Raw genomic sequence first — 17485 nt, forward strand, 5'->3', positions numbered from 1 at the left:
CCTAGGGATTTAGTCGGATCGACGTCAAATTTCTGCTGTGCCTTCTAAAGGCATTGACGATGAAAAGTTGTGCTATTTGCAAGTTTTCGTCAATGGGCGTGTCCATGGCGTCGATGAATCGCTATGAAACAGGAAGTTGTTGTAACTTCAGTGTACATGCTCACATCTGCACCAAACTGTGCAAAGTGCGCTACAAGTGCGAGGGCCCGCCCAACGCTGCTTGCAGCTTTAATTTTATTTATAATATATATTTATTTTTGTACACACACACGCGCTTTGATTACTTTATGCTTTAATTACCTGTTTAATGAAATGTATGGGGTTGATTGTTCTTATGTAGTTTGTATGATGCTTTAGCAATATTGTTGTTACACATTCATGCCAATAAAGCTAATTTGAATTTGAGAGATAGCGAGACAGATTATATTTGCAGTTTGACTTATTACTTATTATAACTTCAGGTTTAGCTGCTTCTGAATGGACAGATGAACTTCGAACAGGTCAGAGTTAGTTATATACAGTATATATTTCCTCTTAGCGTCTATTACATCAAGTCCATCAATATATCAACCTCATGTCCACAACTGCATTCATCAGTCATTAGGACATCTCATTGGTTATTTACTCAAGACATAAAAACACATCAAGTAAACCATCCACATTACTCAGTGAAATTAATATCTCCCAGTTTCTCAAACCAAGGAGAAAATAAAGGAGAATGAAATCAGGCCATTCATCATAACCATTTCTCATAATAACGAGATCGGACCTCAACTTTTACTCTTTGGTGAATGTAATGAGGTTCTGTACTGAGAGACCCAGTTCCTTTACAAGTATGAATGAAAATACGAATGTAAAAATGTTGACTGACCTTCTGGTCCTGAGCTGGTGTCCGGCAGACTCTGCACCAGGTCGTTCCTGGATATCTTCTCTAAAACCTTCTTGGTCACCTCCAGAGGTCCATGAGGTTTATAGGCGTTCACCATCAGGTCCACTGTTTTCAACCTGTCTGCCTTTTCCAGATCGCACTCTTTGATGGTCTGGTAGTCTCCCAGGAAGTCACGCTGCTTCAGATACCATTTGAACTTTGTAAATTCCTCCTCTCTTAAATCCTCCAGAGTGTTCAAAAGGTCCTCTGCAGTCATCATGGTTCCCTGCTAAAATCAGGCAGTGTTGTCCACCTGAAGGAAAACTGTAACACAAATGTATCAGAGCAGCAACAGGAGCTCTGATTGGCATATTTATATAAACATATTTGTAAAACTAGGTAGCAACTTGGGAGTCCAAAAAAGCTCACTGTAGACAGTCAAAAATTGGTTACCCAAGTTACATCTTGGTAGGCTTCAAGACCAACTAAGGAACAACTCACAAATATCTTATAGCCCTCGATCTCCTCCTACTTTAGGTGCCCTTGTAAGATTTCCACTCCAAAATCTTCTTCCTGATTAGTTTTCTATTCCTGAATTCTCTACCAGGTTTTTTTCCATTGTTTATTCTGGAACTTCGGTAATCGGTAATATTTTGCACCATCCAGGTACTGTTTTTAATTCACTTTTTCATTCTTATTCTTATTCACAGATCTTTTGCCAAACTGTGTAATTTCCTTGATATGCTTTAGCATTTACTGTTGGCTTTAACAGCGTTTATACTTGTGCACAGTTTACTTTAATCTAAGACAGTGTGTCAGAATACATTTGACAAAGATTAAAGCATTTTCTAGTTCCACAGTTACTGCAAATCAAGCACTTAATGTTTCAAAATCGAACACTCTTTGTTATAAGTTTCAACAGATGGTTTTCAGTGGTCACATGTTGGTGGACTTCCTGGTACCTTTCAACACGTGGACTCCCTCTCCTCTGTATTATTCACAAACTCTCCAAGCCTTTTGCTTATGTGTACCGTTAGGGTGGTGGTGACAGTGGATAAGACACATGTCTTTAATCCCACCAATGCTCGCACCTGGCCTCTTATCTACTTCACTAAGGAATACATGCTCATCACGAGAGACTCATAATACAGGGAGAAAAAAAGCATACAAAGAGAGTGGCTTAAACCTTTAAACACATCAAAACCCAATATATACACATTAAGACATTACGTGTAGTGTTTCTTGTATAGAAAGAGTGTCCATCAGAGTGGTTTAAACAAAAGCGGCTAAGAATGTACTATATAGTAACTATCCTGTAGATAGTAAATAATACACATCACAACATTATTTCTTAGATTAATGTAAGTGTTATGGGTTGCATAGTTATTGCTAACTTGACCACAGAGCCCTATGCATGCAAAAACAACACTAAAGGGTACCCAGAGTGTTAAAAAGCAACGCCAACAACACCTGACCAAGAATGAGAATGTGTTGTTTGAAGTTGCAAATTTGGAATTTTGGCTGTCACCATCTAGACTTTTGGGTGCCAGAAGCAGGCTAGGACTAACAATCTGGCAATTCTGCCACCAGCAATGTGGGGAAAAGGAAAAAGGTGGAGTGGAAAGGTTCAGAGAGAAAAATAACAACCATCTCGAGGCTGATGCTGCAAAATGTTGATTAGTCACCAATGTCAGTGCCAGTAAAATGTAAGCCAGCTGCAGTGATAATTAGCCCGACTGATATGGGATTTTAAGTCTGATGCATTCATCATTTATAACATCATAACATTGCCCCTTATAAGTTTTTGGTGATCTTTTACATAATATATTGGATATCACAAATTTCCGTTCCATTGTACTGTACTATTGTATTCTTGTGATTCTGTTTTTCTCTTGTGTTTTGGCCTGCCTGCCTGTGTCTCATCTGCTCCCCTTGCTCGTGTTCTCCCTCCCTCTCTCTGCTCCTGAGCACAGCTGACAATCCGCACCTGCACCTCGTCAGCCACCTCCTCTGCCTGCCACACCTGCCAGCAATCAACTCCATCCCTGCCAGTATTTCAACCCCAGTTCTCCACACAGTCTCTGCTTGATCGTCATCGCTCCTAACCTGGTGCCCTTGTGTTTCCCTGTTCTTAGTTTTCCCTGTGTCTAACCCTGTCTGTCTGTCTCTTTGCCTTTCCCCAGGTTCACTCACCCTTGTCCTCCGTCGAGTCAGCTGGGCTCGCCCACCTGCCCTCTCCCCTCGGACTTCCGCCACGGCGTCCTCCCGGCTCTCCCTCGTGCCTCGCCACTCAGCCGGCCACCACACTCCTCCACCAACCCCCCTGGTCAGTTCTTTCACGCCTCCTCTCTTCCTCGGTCCCCAGTGTCCCCCTCGGCTCCCTAGTCACGGCCTACTCTCACCTTCTTGCTCCTCAGCCCCCCGTGCCCGTGTTCCCCGGCGACCACCTCTCCCTCACCGGAGCTCCCATAACCCCTTCTTTACCTCAATAAAATCTGTTTCAACCTGAGCGTTGCTTTTGGGTCCTCATCTGTCCAACACACATAACAATACGGTACTTAATTTGATACCTTGCATAAAATACCAACTGTTGAAGCCATAGTAGTTGATTGGTAGCCTAAAATAATTTTATGGTTATAGACAAGCAAGGAGATCTATTTCTTTTTTTCAAATAACTAATTATTAACTTAATTACTGGATTAGTTTACAACAGCAAAGTTAATATAAACTTAATATCTGACATCACAATACGGATGTTTAGAAAGAATAAAAAAACTCTGTAAGCATATTCCTCCTCTCTACTGTTAACTGCCTTTAGATAATGTTACCTGGTAGAAGGAGGAGCGGTTGGTTTGTCTCAGCCAGAGTTTTTAACAATGTGCCAGATTTTAAAACTACAGACCAGTCTATGCTCCAAACAATCAACTTTCTATTTAGCTTGTTTTTAACATTTGGCTAGTTGCTAGTTGTAGCTGTCGGCAACTTGAGTAGTTTGGAGCCAACTTAACATCACAGTCCCAACCGCAATGGAGCGTCTCTCTCTGCAGGGCGCTGTGTGTGTGTATTCATGTAGGAGCCGAAAGAGAGCAGCACAAGCTGCAGGCCAATGATAAACCAACACCAGGCCGGTTTGATTCCGCATTTCAGTGCCATCAATAAAAAAACATTAGTTTTCTTACCCATCGCGTTTCAAGTCAAATCGGACTTGACTCTGGAGACATAACGTTACATTATATGACCTGCTAGTCTCGACAGCAGTATCGATAAGCTCAAACCGGACCCAACGTGAGGCCGATGTGCACAGCTGTAGGATTAGCCGGTCGACATGCATATATTCAGTGACCAAGGTTTAGGTTCTAACACTTCTGATGGTTGTGGAAAGGGTAGGGCTTCGGGGGGCTGTCAACACCTTTATCACAAATGTACCGCTAGCTAGCACTTCCAGTCTGTACGGGACGACCCAGAGCATCTCATAGAGACGCTTCCGGAAGAGTCTCATGGAGACACACACGGTGCATCTCACACGTCAAATAACTACGCTTTGTCACTCTTTCTCAGATCATCGGTATATGATACCCTGAGATGAGAACGGGCTGGATTTTCAGGTTTTGAGAACTGGGTCTCGATCCCCATCCCTAAAGAAAACACTGCCTCTCCAAACTTAATGTTAGAGAATATGGGTAAGTGTCTTGTAGAGTGAAATCTGTCTTCTGCTTGTTATTTAGTGCTAGAGGTAAAAGCAGACAGTAGATGATGAGAAACTCCAGCAAAGACACGGGCTGTAACTTTATGGTCACACCCCACATAGCAAACTGACTCCATACACTACCCGGATCCGATCTGGCCCCTTTCACAAAGTGGCACATCCGGCCGGATCTGATCCGGACCTGTTCAGGAAGTGGCTTACCCGGCCCGGATCTGATCCAGACCCGTTCATAAAGTGGCATCTGGTCAAAACTGGCTATAGAAATATCTAAAATCTAGCTGACCAACATCTACTGTTCTGTATAAAAGCTTAAATACTTCTTATAACCTTTAAGCCACCCTGCGGTTCTTTAGTTAAATGCCTTTACCGTGAAGAAGCAGAAAATAGGAAATTTGACTTTGTATTAGCAACTTAATACAGCTCTGCTATGGCCGTAAGAGAGCCATCAGTTATCAGCGATGCGACTGTCAGATAAAATAACTGGGGATCTTAAATGCATTGTTTCGTTACGCAGTTTTTATCCAAAGGTGGACTGCCAGTAAAAACTAAATCCTCTATCAGTCAAAAAACGTCTTTACAGATTGTAAATACATTGAATACTATGTATTACTGGACAAATGAAATGCAACCATAAAAATTATCAAAAATATTTTTTATTTAATGAAAACCTCAAGGATTATAACTTTAACATGTTTCAAGACAGGTAGAAACCCTACATACCAAAATACTTTTTTTAAGGTGAATTAACAGTGGGCTGATCTTCCATAAGGATGCTGATAGGGGCACACCTGGAGCTTCTTCCCCTCTGCTGCCAGGTTGAAACACCATATTTTCTGCTTTAGGATATCATCTGTGGCAGCACGGGAGAGATGACTCTTTCTCACACAGCATCTGTAATCACACAAGGAGATTTTCATACAAAATTTCATGAACTCCTATTGCAACCAACAGTTTTTACAAAAGCATACACGCTGACCACCACATATTGATTTTTCTTTACTAGGCCTATTTAAAATAGCATTTGATTGCAGAGCGTTGTAACGCGGCACATCTCTCTCTCTCTCTCTCTCTCTCTCTCTCACATGAACACCGCTGCACAAATGAGTCCAGCACAACGCGGTCAATGACGGAGACCCACCTTAAAAAAGTTATAAGCATGTAAGGAGCCTAGCTAAGGTTAAAACAGTGTAAAGTATTGAAACAGGTGGAAATGCATTAGTTGTGTTTGACTTCATGCAGTGCTGACTTAACGTGATACATGTTGGACATAAAATAAGGCATGATGGTTAGAAATTGTGTCCGACTTTCGCCGGCGCTGCAAAACGGCACCATGTCACATGACATTTAAACCTTGCGGGAGATGGCAGCTACAGGCGCCGGGTCCGGCAGCTGTAGTTGCTTTTCTCCGTCTGCTTAAAGTTGGAACCACTTTTGTCTGATCTTCTGGCATTTTCCTTTGCAAATGCCGCGGGATCAGTCATTGATCTCAGCTCACACAGGTAGAATGTGTCCGACTCGACTTGATCTAGTCGGCGAAAGTCCTCTCGAACGCACCTAATATTTCTTCCTCACCAGCTTTGCGCAGCACTCCCTGCGATTGGCTAGTACTCGTTGTCTCCGCTGGGTAGGATGGCTGAGTTTAGGATTAGCCAATCAGAGGCAGAGTAGGGGCAGGCTCAAAGCTGGTGGAGGGGGAATAAGACGGTGGAAACAGCCTGGCTTTGTCCACATGTCATAAAACTTTCACTGCCCCTCTAAAGATCACTAATCAACACTTTATATGTTATTCACAGTAGTTTATTCTAAACAAAAAACAAATTATAACAAAGTGGTTTTGTAATTAACTATATATTGGCCACTACCTGGAACCAGCAGAGCACTTCAGCTTTTGAACACATTAAACAAACAAGGTATTTTCTGGAGATTAAGATAGTGTTCAGACCGAAAACAGCACTGCGTTCAAAAAACTTGGTGGAGGCGTGTCCTCATGTGCCGATCACCCAGGAAGGCTGGTTGGAGTGAAAGATCCATGCGTTTTAAGGCTTGTTAGCTGTCAAAACACTGTATAACTGTTTATAATATTATGAGAAACTATATAACAACTCTGGAAAGTAGTGCGGCAAAATTATTTTATCTTGCATGACAACAAAAATCATAATTTAACTGTCAAGTTTCAGAGTCTACCAGAAATATGTATTAGTAGTAGTAATGTGTATCTTGGCAATTTTTTGCCAACAGACCCTGCAATGTTTTCTGAAACCCCCTGCGTTGACTCCCAATCCTCTGCGTCGATTAATAAGCATGGTTGTGTTTATTTAAAGTAGTGCTAATGCCAGTTTGAACACTTCCCAAGACTGCTGTGTGACTTCAGATTGTTTTAAATATATATTACAATTACTTACACAGGAGCAACGTGTGTTGCATAGTGATCCCTTTCCAATTTATCCTCTTCCCAACATCATCATGGAACATGTGGGCAAGGATGTACCACGTGGAACGTTTTCTGTTGTGGCCCCTCTGGCTTCCAGGAAGAAAATCTAAAATTAAAAAAGTACAAAAATATCAATTTTTTTTTTTTATCATGCAACCAGGTGTAAATACTGTGTTAATTAGATTTTTTTATTTTTTTTTATTCCCAACACCTTGGTAATCAATTTTTAAATCGGCCAAAAGAAATATGTATGTATTCATGTATGTATATAGTCCAGCAACTTCAACAGAATGAGACATCCTCTACTAAAACCATCAGCTGATCCACAGTTTCAGTAGAAAATAAATAAAATACTAACAAAAATATATATAATACAGTGTTTCCCACACGTAGGCCCCCGGTAGATTAACAGCCGTTCAAGTAAATTTGGTGACCCATTTTAAAATAGTTTGATAGCAGCGCTGCGCAAATTCGCTCCGCACATCCTCTCACTCGGTCGCTCTCTCTCTTTAACACGGACAACAGACCCGTCTGTGAATTGAAAGGTTGGCATCAGAAACAACGCTGCACAAATCTGTCCATCACAACGCTGTCAGTGTCGGAGACCCATCTTCAAAACAGTTATTAGCAAGCATGTAAGGAGCCCAGCTAATAAGGAGAGCTAAGTTAACTTTGGAAAACAGCTGTCGAAGTTAGCACGCTATAACTGGTAGTCAACAGGTGCGTTTGAGATAACTGGCTGACTTTCGCCAACTTCATAGACAGGGGAATAAAAACAGCTCTGCCTCTGGTAGACTGCGTGAGCAGGATTTGCTCCTACAAGGTCTAGTGATGTTTAGCAGCGCAGGTGTTGTGCTGAATTCTGCCTGCCTGCCGTGAATTCATTCACCTCGTGAATTTATACTGAAAAAAAGAGGTGGATGCAAATCTCGGCAGGTAACGTTAGCCTACAACATCCGTGTTGCCGAATTATGCATTCACTTATTAAGGTCCTTTTCAGACACTTTGCTGTTCACATTGTTTGAACGTGGTTAACGCCACGTTTTTGCTGAATTTCAAGAAATGGTAAGCTACTTTTAGAAGTGTAATAATATGTTAACGATTCTTAACTTTCATAAAATATATGTTGATCAGTTCTCACTATTGATGAACCCCACAAAGAATAGTAGAGAAAGAGAAAAATTAGAGAAAGCCTCATTCTGTTGGAGTTGTTGGAGCTACATAAACACTAAGTCCACTGGGTTGGTCAACTTAAATCATTGAATAAACGTTTGTTAGCAACAACTGCATGACTTGATCTTTCTCATTTAAAACAGCGACATGGTCGGCTAAAAGGGGGATGGCGCTATCTGAATGTTTTGTAACGTTACACTGAGCCAGAGATGTTTACTGTTGTTGACTGTGCTATCATGGCTTTCAAAACTCAAAAGTCGCTCAGTGCACGAAACAGTTTTTCACACTGTCACGCTGAAGAATTATGCTCACTCACGCATGCACTTTAGAGCTCTGTGGTTATTTCCTTTCTTACATCAAAGAAAAAATTGTTCATTTATTAAAATCAATAAATAAGTGGACCATTGTCAGTATTTGACAAAATACTAATTTAGTCAGCTAAATCGAGTCTATTACTTACTTTACACTGGCGGCAGGAAAGGCTGAGAAGCAGGAAGTCCCCAAATCAGACTGGCGCCACTTTTTAATGAATATGCTGCAGCAAAGCACAGTATAATGCAAACAAGTTAGATGCCACACGGAATTAAATTTAAGACAAGACAATAACCAAAGTTGAAGAAAAGAAAAATGCCAAATGAGAAAAAAAAAACCATGAACTGACATCAAAGCTGCTAACATTACTTAGTGTTTAGGGATTTTTGCCTAAATGTTGATTTAATAATCTGAAAGATTGCAGATCCACAGTATCTTTCAATGTGAGTAAACTTCCCACGGGATGACATTTCCGATGTAAAACTGCCAATTTATGTCCATAAATCCTCTTAAAGGTCACAGAAAAAACACTGAAGTTAAGGTTAACTGTTAGTTAACTGAGAAATAATCACATTTCAAGTTTTCTTCAGTAATAAAGTCATCAGGCGATAGTTGTCTGTACAACCACCTTTCCATTGCAAACTGTAAGGTTAACTGCTAAGTTAATAACATTGGCTTTTTCGGCACACTTTTTAATGGCATCAATTTAACAAAATATCAAATATCAGCTAAAAACGGACTCAAAAGAGTAACGTTAATGGTTAAGTTATACTAGAAGCTGCTATCTAAGTTAGGCTATCAGATTAGCTTAGCTTGTTACTACTAGAGGGGTGAATTATACTTATAAATATGCCCTCATGACTGGCTTAAAATGACTGGCCACTGCAGTTAACTGATGTTAAAATCACTCCTCTCACAGACAGAAACATCTCATCCAAATCGGGCTTTGTTAACTTTTAACTCTTATAACGTTAAGTTAGTTAGCTAGCTTAACATTAATGCTAAGGTGCTGTAACACGAGCTAAGTTAGCTTAGCTTGCCATAATCGGATATTGTCTGAATTAAAACGGCAACCAAAGCAACATTATCTATGATCGGTGAAGTTATTAAGCAAGTGTACAAACAAATCAGGTTTTCACAGCACAGTTTAACGTTACTTACCGTGTCCGTGTCTTGAGAGAGAGCTGCCGATTCCCACTGCAAGCGCTCTGCTGTCTGTGAGAATAACGGTCAGCGACGGTTAAGAATTTTTAAAACGGGCGCGTTCGATGTGCGAATCCGCCCGCTGTTTGACAGAGCGCCCTCTGGAGGCGGAAAAACAAAACAGGCCAAACAGGGGGAGGAGCGTACGGCGGATGTGCCGGCTTGAAGGTGGATCCGCCCCACAGTCCTCTGCTATGTGGGACACCACTGTCTTCTTTTACACATTGAAACGAGCATCACTTGCAACCATAAATAAAAATACAAATGCCCCATGCAGCCGAAATAATAATAAAAGAAAAACTACCCAATGGAAAATTAAGAATAAAACATTCTTCACAACTTTAAACAATCTAGGTTTTCCCTCCATAGGGATCATTATTTTCTAAAACTAAAGCAGATACGTGGCCTCAGCCCACCGCCTAAAATGCTCTCATGTGTGGTTGTTGGTTATGCTGTTGCGTGTATGTTAATCAGGTTGCTTGTGGTCCCAAACACCTTGCTAGTGTGTGGACTTTCTTTCTGGTGTAGACGAGCGGTTGCTTGCTAGTGTAGTCTTCCAGCAGGGTTGGAACAACCTTCCAGTGTGGGGGGTATCCATGTATGGGTGCACAGCTAATCAGTTGTGTTTAGCCACAAATGAGTTTTATGCCCAGCAAATCAACATTCACTACTCACTGTTTCCAACTGTCTGTCTGTAACTTACATGCAGGCTGAGGTAAGCTGCTCACTGTTTCCAACTGTCCAGCATCCAGGACAGACAGGAGGTTGTTGTTTTGTTTTTTCATAATGGTCATTATGTGAGAAAATAATTTGTGTTTGAATTTCTGTCATTATTAAATATTTTATTTTATCTTTTGTTATGGTAAAAAGAGCAAGAGAGACGGAGAAATCCCCACAGACTCCCTGGAATGATGCTAACTCATTAACACCACGCTGCTCACCTTCTTCACTGGCACAGGGAGGCTACAGTTATGGGGAGACTGGGCTCCTGCTGACTCATCTGTTGTTAGTCTACTAAAAGGGGCAGGGACAAAGATTTAATATGAATATTTTTCTAAACGTTTCCCTGAACTGATTAAATGTTGATGAATTGTAGGCTAACACTAGTCTGTAGCGAGCTAGCTTATTTCACTGTGGACATTAAGCCAACAGGTTGACACCACTCACAGACTAAAGGCTGCCCACCTTTCTTAGTGAAAAACTGGGTTACAGAGTGACATTTTTTCTACTTTACAAGGCAACATTGTGATCACTGTATTTCTGGCACATCTACTGACTGCAACTAAACACCATCACTGAGGCAGGCCCAAATTAAGTGATATCAAAAATCACAGATACAAAAAATATTATCTCCAAACTCTATAAACTCATATTCAGTACAGAAGCTCCGTAACATTTCCAATTTCAAAATGGGATAACGATCTAGCAGTCTCTCCCAACCCTGAGGTTTGGACTCAAATCAGCAATAACATCTTCTCTATGACCACCAACACAAACTTGCAACTCATACAATACAAAACTATCCACAGAATACACCTCACTCAATACAAAATGTTTAAAATGGGACAGGTCGATTGTACCTTAGGTAAAACAGATAATTATCTCCATGCCACTTGGACCTGCCAACCACTTTACTCTTACTTTACTACTCTACACTTTACAAACGTTAGTGTAGCATATACGTGGGGTTACAGAAGATAAGGTTTTGACTCAAGGAGGTGTTGAAAAGGCAAATAATGAGACTGAGGCCGATAATTATATTTGGTGTTGGTACCATATATTATGTGGAAACAAGGACAAAAAAAAACAATAATACCCAAAATATTTACAATCTGCAGAAACGTTGGTTTTGATAAAGTGCACTTGAGGAAATTCAGTTCCGTTGACTCAGTAATTCACAGAAACAATAAACAAAATACAGCAACAAATTGAGGAGTACTCCAATATAAGGACAGTCAACACACTGTAGGACATTTTCTTTTGTTCATGAAAGATGAACGCTACGTCCAAATGACGAGAATGATCCGTGGAACGCAAATAGTCCATAAGCCAAGGCTTACTGAATGGCCGTGTGTGTGTGAATGAGAGTGGAGGGGGTGAGCAAAGCTGCAACAGCCTCCTACCAAACCCACAGTCGCCCCCTGTGGGTTTGGTAGGAGGCTGTTGCCTTGAGGTTGTTGGGGATGCTTCTGTTCCAGGTAGTAGTAGCTCGCCATCAACTGGCCTCACCTGGCCAATTCCTGCATATATTCGACACACCGTGACACCAGTCGGCTTCTAAAGATCACGGTAGTGGGCACGAGTGCAGCTGCTCTGGTGGCTTCCCCCTCACACTACTGATTGGGGAAACTCACCTCAGCTTGTAAAACGCGCTCGAGCACTATGATAGGTTGAAAGCATTCACTGAAACTACCATGTGACTCAAGGGTATGTCTGGTGGTGTGTTCAGGTGACTGAGAAAAAAATGGGACCATGGAATTTTGACCTGGGTTACACTAGGCTGCAGAATCCCATTGTCCCCATCACTATGCCTACTGGGACATACTACACAAATTACCCTACCAAATCAATATAAAAACCCACTACTCGTTTCTCTAGCTGTTGCCAAGAAAGTAATTTTTCAAAACTGGAAATCCATGAATTCTTGTCACATCACTCCCTGGATTAATTTACTTACAGAATATATTTTGCTAGAAAAAATAACAACTTACAAAACAAGCCAAATATCAGCTTTTAACGAAACCTGGGATACATTCTTAACTTTCTTTAACTCAAATCTACCCCAGGATTAAGGTCACGTGCATGTCCACAGACCTCTGCTATAACATCTATTTCCTAAACAATACAACACTCTATATCTAATAAAGGATTTTAATTGTTGATAGTGGTGGAACTGGTCACTCCCAACCCTGTATTTCTGGATAAGTGTATTGAATGATATAAGTTGGTTATTTTCAATAGGTGGAGGTGGGTGATTCCGCTGTGCTGCCATGATGGAAAATACACAGGGGTGTTATGCAGTTTGAAATCCAGATTGTGCCAAATTGGAGTATATTTGTAAGGCGTTATCAACGATTTGGTATTTTTATTAGTTTTCCACCAGGCAGTGAGAGTTGATAAGATTAAGATATTCTTACAATAATTCAGTTTTTTGCATGATGGTGGTAAGAAAGCAAGGTCTGCAATTCACGTGGGTGTACAATGATTTTGTTCTAATTCTAGCCATGGTTTATTTAACTTGTGCTTTTGGGTCCATTTGAATAAATATTGTAATTGATTTACCAGAAAGTTGTAAAGAAAGGTGGTGCTTCCAGGCCTCCTTGTGATTTCCTTCTTGTAATGTTGAAAGTGAGATTCTTGGTTTTTTGTAAAACTGAGAAGTTAGTCAGTCTAGTGTTTTGAACCATTTGTCGTGGGGGTGATGGGAAGCGTTCAAAACAGGTAATTAATCTGAGGTAATGTTTTCATTTTAAACAATGCGATTCATCCAGTGAGAGCGAGTAAAAGTTTGGTCCATCGTTTAAAGTCATCTTCTATTTTTTTTTTTTAACAGAGAGGTGTAGTTGAGGTGGAAGAGATCTGACATCTTATTAGAAATATTAATGCCTAAATATTTTATGTTGCCAGTGTGAAGAGGGAAGGAGGAGTCTTTAGCTGCAAAATTCCACGCATCTAGAGATAGTACAGTTTATTTATTCCAGTTTATTGTGTAGTGTGAGATTATTGAGAAGTTATTAATGGTGTTAAATGTTTCCTGTTGTGACACAGATGGATTTCTTAGATACAATAATAAATAATCTGCATAAAGACTAATTTTATGTTGTGAGCTGGCATCCTGGATTCCATAAATTTTATTATTTTGTCGTATTGCTGCTGCGAGTGGGCATCCTTGTCTGGTTCCCTGATGAAGTGTGAAGCTAGGTGAGGTGATCTGGTTTGTGATTACTGAAGCTCTAGGTGACGTGTACAGTGTTCTTATCCAATGGATGAACGACTCTTCAATACCAAACTTGCACGGGGTGCTAAACAGAGAAAGCTTTTTCGGCATCTAATGATACGATTATGGTTTTGTCTCGTCTTTGCTGTGATATATCGATAAAGTTAAAAAGTCTGCGGAGTTTATCTGAAGCATTCCTGCTTTTGATGAAGCCTGTCTGATCTGGGTGGATTAGTTTTGGCGTAACTGTCTCTATTCTTGTTGCTAGGGATTTTGTAATAATGTTTAGATCAGTATTAATAAGCGAGAGAGGGCGGTAGCTAGAGGGCTGAGTTGGATCTTTGTTCGGTTTTAATAAAAGTGTTATGACAGCAGCATTCATGTATTTGGGTATTGTCGAAGTATCTTTGATTTCCGTTGTTACTCTATAAAATAGAGGTGATAGAATATCCCAGAAGTGTTTATAGAATTCAGCCGGGAATCCATCTGGTCCAGGTGATTTATTGTTTTCCATTTTATTCATTTATTTTATTTATAGAATTCTTCAGGAGTAAGTGGTGTGTCTAAAAGGTTGGCTTGTTCTCTAGGTAGTGTAGGTAGGTCCAGATTGTCATAGAAGTTGTCTATTTTTGATTGGTTAGGTTCATCCTTTGAGGAATACAGATTGCTATAAAGGTTATGAAAGACATTGTTTATGTCCTGCGGATTGTGGGTTAGAGTACCTCATCGAGTATGGATGGAATAACTGCTTTCTCTTCTTTTATTACTATATTGAAAATTTGTTGGATAAGGAACTGTGTTTTTTTGTGTGATCATTTCCAGTTGGGTTTTAAGTTCGCTCAATTAATTTTGTTCAGTAATTTTGTGTTTGTTCAGTACTGGTGGTATCGGTATATTGGTTTGTGAGCTGTTTAATTTTAAGCTCTTAGGTATTTTGTAATTCTTGTAGTTTTTTCCTTGTATGATGAATATGAAAGGATTTTACCTCTTAATACTGCTTTAGCTGTTTCCCATAAGATTGAGGGTGAGATATCTAGAGAGTCGTAAGTCCATAATCATTCATATATTGTTTTATTATATCAGTGTAGTGCCAGTGTCTTAAACTACCTGAGGTACTTGTGCGGTCTAGTGTGGGGTTGATAACAGTATTTTAATCTCCCGCTATTATAATATTTGGTGAGTGGCAGAGAAAAGAAAAAAAATTGTGAAAGAACGATGGGTCCTTATTGGGTCAGTAAATGTTGGCAAGTGTAAAATTTGTAAAAGCATTGATGATGATAAATCTACCGTCTGGATCAATGATGGGTGTATTGTGATTAAAAGAAATGTTTTTGTTTATTAAAATCGAGACACCTCTTTCTTTACTGTTGTATGTGGATGAGAACTTTGTCATATTGTTTAAACTGGAGATCTTGTAGTTCAGAGTTTGTTAAGTGTGTTTCTTGTAGAAAACATATGTCAGCCTTTAATTTTATGAGATGATTGATGATTTTAATTATTTTTAGAGCTGGGCAACGATTAAATTTTTTTTTTTTTTTTTTTTTTTTTTTTTTAATTTTATTTTATTTTATTTTATTTATTTTTTTTTTACGATTAAAATTTTTAAACGCAATTGATCGCATAGTTATGCGCAAAATTTAATAATGGATTCTAAAGTAGTGTATTTCACACTTTTGATTTAAATGTACTGCTATATACACAAAAGTGCAATAACATGTGGTTTGCAAACACTTTAAACAAATAAGGTGCTTTTTCCCAGCAGTATTCCGTTTACACAGTAGCAATAAAATATTTCTTGTAAATCTCAACTTTAACATTAATGTAATCAAATCAAATAGTAAACCAAAGCTATTTGCCACTGCCAGGGCATTACCTTTTATCTAGCTTGTTAAAAAAACAAGTTACCATCAGAGTCCAATTGTTTTGGGATTTTAGATGATTGACTATAGTAATGCCATAAGTCATACGTCATTCTCGAAGCTTGCGCAGGCACACTGCCATGCCTCGTAAAAAACTATCATGCCTGTTAAGTCAGAGCATCAAACCAATAAACATCCTTGTGAGCTAGCTAACCAATTTATCATGTAATTTACTCAGAACTTACAGTAGGTATGTTTATTATTACTACATTTAAGAGTAGGCTTAAGACTTTCCTCTTTGATAAAGCTTATAGTTAGGGCTGGCTCAGGTTGTCCTGAACCATCCCTTAGTTATGCTGCTATAGGCCTAGACTGCCGGGGGATTTCCCATGATGCACTGAGCTCCTCTCTCCTCTACTTTCTCTCCCTCTGTATGCAACCTCATCCCATTATTGCATGTTACTAACACAACTTCTCCCCTTTCTGGTAGTCTTGTGCTTTCTCGTCCCTCTCCTCTCTCCTCCTATCACTTCCTGCAGTGGTTTCTGGCTCTGGAGCTGTGGAGTCTGGATCTGTGGTTGCGGGTCACCTGCTGCCCCCGTGTTCCTGCTCGACACCCTCTGCTGCAACGACTATTGTTGCTAGTCCTATTGTTATTATTGTTATAATCATTAACATTACGATGGTTACCATTAACACTACTATAAATATCTGTACCATTTTTCATTTAGTCTATAACAACATCACCTTTACTGTCTGTACCTCTGTGTGGATATTGTGTAGGCTGCCTCCCTCCCCTCTCTCTCTCCTTCCATCTCTCTCTTTCTCTCTGTTCCTCTCTCTCTCTCTCAATTCAATTCAAATTAGCTTTATTGGCATGAAGGTGTAACAATATTGCCAAAGCATCATACAAACTACAAGAACAATCAACCCCATACATTTCATTAAATAAGTAATTAAAGCGCTCACTCTCTCTCTCTCTCTCTCTCTCTCTCTCTCTCTCCCCTTCACCCCAACCGGTCGAGGCAGATGGCCACAAACCCTGAGCTGTGGTTCTGCTCGAGGTTTCTGCCTCTTAAAGCGAGGTTTTTCCTTGTGTTAGGAATGTGGTTTTGTGTTCATGTTTCCTGTTTAAGTCCGTTTTTGGTTTTGTGTTCCTCTGTGTAGTCTTGTTTAGTTAGTTCTTAGTCCTGTGCTTTAGTTCATGTTTAAGTGTTTTCCTGTACCTGTGTACTTCTGTGTTTTATCATTATGGTTCGTGTCCAAGTCCTTAGTCTTGTATTTCCATGTTTTAGTGTAGTCTTGTCTCCTGTTTGGTGCCGTCTCTGTCCGTGGCCTGATTTTGCTTTCCATGTTTTGGTGTCTTACTTTGGTAGATATGTCATTGTGTGTTCCTGTGAACTTTACTTCCTGTTTTATTTTGGTAACCCTCTGTACCTGTTGTCCTTGTCTAGCTTTGTTTGATTACCTGATGTATCTCACCTGTGTTGTTCCCGCCCCGCTCGTTAGTACCTGTGTATATGTATGCCTGCTTGTGTCTCCAGTCTTTGTGCGTCTAATGTTGAGTGTTCCGCCTTGTGCTCTGTTTTCCCTGTTTCGCCTTGTGCTCTGTTTTCCCTGTTTTGGATTATTCCCTGTGGTTTTTGGATCGCTTTGTGTTTCCTGGATTACCTTTGTTTTGGACTTTTGCTCTGAGTTCCATGTAAGCCTGTTTTAGTTTAGTTTTTGAATTAATCAAATAATAATAAATTTGAATTAAAATCTTTTGAACTGCATCCTCCTTTCGCCTCGTTTTTGGTCTGCATTTGGGTCCACACCTCAGCCTTCACTCAGCCAACCCGTGACACCTTGCCTCTGTCTCCTAGTGCTGCTCTTGGTGGGAACTGTTGGGTTTCTGTAAATAACATCAGAGTACGGTCTAGACCTGCTCTTTTATGAAAAGAGATAACTGTTAAATAAATGTATTTGTATTTATACCATCACTCTGTTCAAATAA

The 17485-nt window shown here is 40.0% G+C and overlaps 1 long non-coding RNA gene and 1 pseudogene across 1 annotated transcript; one reads left to right on the plus strand and one right to left on the minus strand.

Moving 5' to 3' along the window:
• LOC119911421 overlaps positions 1 to 17485 on the minus strand; it is a 51719-nt pseudogene that overhangs the window by 32636 nt on the left and 1598 nt on the right.
• On the plus strand, positions 2928 to 3377 carry LOC119911439. The gene is made up of 2 exons (XR_005445865.1): positions 2928 to 3194; positions 3286 to 3377. It is a non-coding gene; the product is annotated as an uncharacterized LOC119911439 (long non-coding RNA).

This window comes from Micropterus salmoides, unplaced genomic scaffold (genome assembly GCF_014851395.1).
Source record: "Micropterus salmoides isolate LMB-PRFRI ecotype aquatic unplaced genomic scaffold, ASM1485139v1 Ms_hic_scaffold_2, whole genome shotgun sequence".
NCBI classification, from domain to species: domain Eukaryota; kingdom Metazoa; phylum Chordata; class Actinopteri; order Centrarchiformes; family Centrarchidae; genus Micropterus; species Micropterus salmoides.